This window comes from Canis lupus, chromosome 5, assembly GCF_011100685.1.
Source record: "Canis lupus familiaris isolate Mischka breed German Shepherd chromosome 5, alternate assembly UU_Cfam_GSD_1.0, whole genome shotgun sequence".
Classification (NCBI taxonomy): domain Eukaryota; kingdom Metazoa; phylum Chordata; class Mammalia; order Carnivora; family Canidae; genus Canis; species Canis lupus.
Window position 1 is genome coordinate 30,848,766 of NC_049226.1, and position 5,808 is coordinate 30,854,573.

Here is a 5,808-nt window from a genome sequence, read left to right on the forward strand (position 1 = left end):
ATAAGCGTCAATGTCGGCTTGAGTCACATGAATTTGCCACATTTGTCTGTTGGAGCCAAATGGTTGAATATTAGTGACTTCATAAGACTTAAGCTCAGTGTCACAAAGGATGTTTCATCTGGTTTATTGTAAATATCATTTAAAAATAAAAGTGCTGCCTCATTTCCACGTTTCCAGATATACCCAGTGAGCTCCAAATATAGTGATTTAATATTTGCTATGATCCAGTTTAAAAATGCTCCAATAAGGGGCACCTAGGGGGCTCAGAGGTTGAGTATCTGCTTTCCACTCAGGGCATGACCCCGGGGTCCTGGGATCGAGTCCCACATCGAGGAGCCTGGGTCTCCCCTGCTTGAGCTCACTGTCTCTCTCATCCTCAAATAAATAAAATCTTAAAAAATAAAAAACTAAGTGTAATCCCCTGGGCTTGATAGTCTTTGTGCCATGTGCACTATTCACACTGCCGCCCTGCGCTGGACCCGGGGTTCATTTCCCACCCCCCAACTTCAGGCTTTGCTGGGCCTGTCTCTGGCACTCGGCCCTTGGGGGTCAGCGGTGTGAGGCTGGTTCCTGCGGAGGTGAAGCCCCCTGGGTTGTGCCCTGTGGCCCAGAGCAGCATGTCCCCGGTGGTGTGTAAGTCCTCAGCCCAGCCTCAGGGTGGGGGGAGCGTGTGGGGCAGACCCCCAGCCAGGCGCACCGTGGTGAGGCCACACACCGCCTGCGGTATGCGGCACTGGAATTAATATTTGTCGTTGCAGGACTGACCTATGGGGAGGGGACCACACTGTATTTTAAGCGGCCACGCCCTGTGGGGCTGACCGGGCTTTTTAGCAACCAAAGCCCAAAGCACGCTCACAAACAAAGCAGTGTCCCTGAGGGACCACGTGGAAACAAGGGACACCCATTCTGTGACCCGGCATGGGAGACGCCCTCCCAGGAGGAAGGTCACGATCCATGCCCGTTGTGTGCAAGCAGGCTCAAGAGGAAATACCCAAAGCCTAAGAAACGCTGCTCCTAGCTCCTTTCCCATCTCACCAGCAGCGCTGGTTCTTTGCTGTAGTGTCAGCCATGCGGCAGGAACGGGGACAGAGTGGATGTGTCCATCCCTAAAGTGTGTTTTTTGTTCACCGCAATTTTTAAAGGATTTTTAAAATGTTGAAAGAGCCTGATTCGTAAGGAGGACTTGCAAAAATAGTCCAGAGGCTTCCCCAACACTGTCCCCCAGACGGGTGCTGCTGAATGTCCTGGGAGCAGGTGTCGCCCTCACGGAGCTCGACGGGCACTGGCTGGCTCGTTCAGCGCCATCGACTTGTGTCTGGCGACCCTGACGCCAGCGTCCGAGGCTGCCGTGACTCTGGGAAACGCACGTCTCCGTTCCCTCTTCGGTTCCTGCAAAGTTGTTTTGACTTTATTAGTGTCACCTCCCAATGTTCCTTTGTGGATTCTCATGATTTACAGTCACCAGGTCAGCCTCGGAAGGTTCTCGGTGACACACGTATGTTTTGGTTATTGATTGTTCCTCTGGGCCGCGAATACCACCCCTTCCCTCCTCTGCCTGTTGGATCTATCACTTGTTCTGGTTTCACACGACCCGCCTGGACTCCCATAGGGTAGGGGAAGCCCTGGCACCAAGGACGGCCTGGTGCTGCCCTGAGATCGCAGCTGTGCTCAGACTTTTCCGCGTGATTTCATAGTGTTTTCTCCAATGGCTTCACGTCAAATTCCCACAGCTCCCTTTCCTTTTGTGTGAGACTCATTGATATTGTAAGATGTTGCTAATTGTACCCAATGATGTCAGTGCAGCCACTGTGCTGTATGCGTCCGACACTGAGATCGCCTAGTTTCAAAAATTTTAAACTTTATTTGATCCATTTGGATTCGGGACAGAGTGGCTGCCATTGGGCCTCCGAGGAAACCCCCTTGTGGTCCCACAGGAGCCATGAGGGTTTGTTTCCTGCTGTAGAATCCGTTTCCCACCCCGGTTGTAAACAGCGTAGACGCTGATGGATAGAGTGAGCAAGCTCTGGAGATCTGGCTTTGAAGTCCCGTGTATTACATTTCAGGCCACAGGGTACTGATATTGTAAACTCCGAAGTGAGCAGGAGAGGCTTGATGAACAGAGCTTCCCGTCTCCTTGGGGTAGAAATCTGTGGTTTGAGATAGATGCCACATGTATACCACCACCATACAGAGTGCATTAGATGCTACACTTTTTTAAAAAAGATTTTATTTATTTATTAATGAGAGACACAGAGAGAGGCAGAGACACAGGCAGAGGGAGAAGCAGGATCCCTGTGGGGAGCCCGATGCGGGACTCAATCCCGGTCACGACCTCACCCGCTGAGCCCCCCAGGTACCTCCACACACTATATTTCTGACGTGTCGTCTGTACACCTTATGAGGCATCCATGTTGTTTAAAAGTCAGGACATAGAGTCCACACATCTCTTGCTCAGTTTCTTTTTTTTTTTAAGTTTTTATTTATTTATTTATGATAGTCACACAGAGAGATAGAGAGAGGCAGAGATACAGGCAGAGAGAGAAGCAGGCTCCATGCACTGGGAGCCCGACGTGGGATCCGATCCCGGGTCTCCAGGATCACGCCCTGGGCCAAAGGCAGGCGCCAAACCGCTGCGCCACCCAGGGATCCCTCTTGCTCAGTTTCTAATTGACTGATAAGGGATTAAACAGTGTAAGTCGAGAGTGTCGGAAATAATCAATTTCTGGCCTATTTATATCTAAATAAATTAAATAAATGCCAATTCTGTGTATTTAACAGCTGCCCTTCTACAAAATGTCAGCTCACAAAGTACATCAGGAACTAAATACAGGTTATTTTCATGGTCCAGCGCTGCGCTCGGTTCAGTAAGGTAAGTTGGTGCCGCCGGCAGACTCGCTGGCCGTGTACACACTGGGCCGCGATGCCAAGGGCCAGCGAGTCATTCAGGCCAGTCTTCGCCGTCCAGGTCGGAGTCCGAGAGGCGAGGCTGTGCAGGATCCTCGTCGGCCCCCGTGGGGAGTGAAGGGGCAGCTCCACTGCGGCATCAGCTTCCCCAGGAATCCAGCTCCGGCGGTGATGGGGGCTTTCCCTGGGAGCAGGAGGTGCCGACAGCGGAGGGCGGGGGCAGGCGCCGGGAACCTGGTGGTGGCCCGGGGGGCACGCAGCGATGCCACCGAAGACAGAGCTGGGCTTGCACCAGAGCGGGGCCTCCCACTTAGGGGGGCTGGAGGGTTGCTCATGCCGAAGCTGTCGGGAGAGCATCTGTAGCAGATTCCGGCTGTTTGCTGGGGCCTCGGCTTGTGTGGCTGAGTCAAGGTGCCAGCGCCTCTTCCTGGAGGACACCCCAGCCAGCGGGCCCGACCCAGACTTCACTCTACCCCCACGGCCTGCACTCTATCCCCCAGCCTCGTCCGCCAGGGCCTCTCCAGCCCTACCTGAGTGGCCTCGTGGCTCAGTGTGTTTTATTTTAGTCGTCCTAGCAGGTGTGCAAATAACGGCCGCTTTGACAAAATTTGCTAATCAGTGACATCTGCCTCTTCCGCCCTGAGTAGAGTGCAGCGGTATCTGCCAAGGAGGCAGATTTTTTTTTTTTAATTAGTTTTTTTTTTTAATTAGTTTCTTTTTAAATTTAAATTCAGTTTGCCAACATATACTATAACACCCAGGGTTTATCTCATAAGGAGGCAGATTTAGTTGAAAAAAAATGAACTTGGCATCAGCGGTGTACCACTATGAATATTTCTTTTTTTTTTAATTTTTTATTCACGAGACACCCAGAAAGGCAGAAACACAGGCAGAGGGAGACGATTCCTAAGAGCATTTCAGGCTACGTACGGAGTGACACTAGTCTGCACGCATTTTCCAGAGCTCACTGTGATGACCCTGTGAAAACGTTGAGCTTGCTTCACATTCTTATTAACATTCTCACTCTTCCTCATAAAAAATTTAACAGGTGTACTTTCAGAAGCTGACTGCTTTGCAAACTGCTTTTGCTCAACAGATGGTTTTGTGAATCAACAACTTTGCTCAAGAGGTAGCGCAGAGGACCCAGTAGGGCACCCGTTTTGCTGTGGTTGTGCCTGGGTTTTGTGGGATTGAAAAACTGTTCCTATAGTTGTATAGTTTCTGGAGTCTGCCTTTATGAGAAATTGCATTGGTGGCCTTAGTGTACCTAACAGAATTCTCACCTCTAGTCTCATCAACATCCCCATTTCAGTTTATTAGAAATTCGCCCATAGGTTGGTGAATTTTCAAAAACTTAAATTGCATACGATACTAATTAACTATGGTCCATAATTCTGTAATGCAACTTTCATCCCCATGTGAATAATTTAATAGAATTTCAATCTTAAAACTGAGGTAGTAGAAGTCTACCTATTGGTATAAAAATTTTTTGATTAGGTGTGTTTCATCAATTTCATCTCAGTTCCAATTTGCAGTTGTTTTTTTCTGATCAGAATTATGACAAAATAGTCCAAGATGATTTTAATTATAATTAAGAACAATTCCAAAATAATTTTAATTTTGTGTATATCAGTAGCATATTTTATTTTAGTAACAACATGTTTTTAGGTAGGGAACTATTTATTGAAGAACTGAACATAAATTCAAGAAATATAATCTAAGGTTTGATTTTGTATTTTGAGGAACATGATTCAAAAGAAAAAAAAAACAAGAAAAAAATACAGAACACATTCTGATGACTGATACTACAAGCAGCCACATCCCAATACAATGTTTGACACCTAATATAATTAATTTTTTGATAAGTTATCAATAAAAGATATAAATTGATACGCTTTTTTCATTACTTTATTTGTTACCATGCAATGTAAGAGGCCAAAAGTACATTACATTCTTTGTAAATGAAAATTTGATAAAAAATATAGAATGTTCTTTTGGTATATATGTTTGCATTCAAAAATCAAACCTTTAGGGGCACCTGGGTGGCTCAGCTGGTGAAGTGTCTGCCTTTGGCTCAGGTCACGATCACAGGGTCTGCATCGGGCTCCCTGCTCAGGGAGGAGTCTGCTTCTCCATCTCCCTCTGCCCCCCCTGCCCTGCTTGTGCTCTCTCTCTGTCTCTCAAACAAATAAATAAAATATTTAAAAATTGAAACTTTATGTTTAGTTTTGGGGAATAAATAAAACTCATGAATAAACAATAAATTTCATTAGTTAGATATTATCATCAAACTGTTCTTATGTATTAACCATATTTTGGGAAGGAAACCTCTCTCCACTGCTAAAAACTACTAGGGTTTAGGCTCTGAGTGGACCAGGCACGGAGGGGGCTACGGCTAGATGAGTCAGGCAGACAGTAGGTAAGAACCACACCAATACATATACGGCTACTGTTGTGCTGAGGTGGGGGAGGGACACGGTGCAGTGGGGAGGAAGGGGCCAGGGGACCTCCTGGGGTCACAGGGAAAGTCATTCAGTTGTTTGGGTCCCCGCAGCACATTCAGGCTGGGAGAGCTGCGGCTCTAGCAGCAGGGCCACCTGGAGACAGGCCGGTCACCACTAAGGGGCAGGCTGGGGTTCACTTACGGCTGGGCAGACTCTCCAAGGGACAGACCCGGCTGAGAACAAGTGCCCAGTACCTGCATGCGACACACCCGGCGCAGCCTGGGGCAGGTCCCTTCCTCTCTGGACGCCCGTTTCCCTCTGCAGGGCGGCCACGGAGCCCAAAGGCGCTTGGGCGGCCCGAGGACCTTGGGCTTGCCCTCCCTCTGCGATGGCTGGAGAGCGCGCGGGGCGCGCGGGGCGGGGGAGGGCGCGCGGGGCGCGCGGGGCGCGCGGGGCGGTT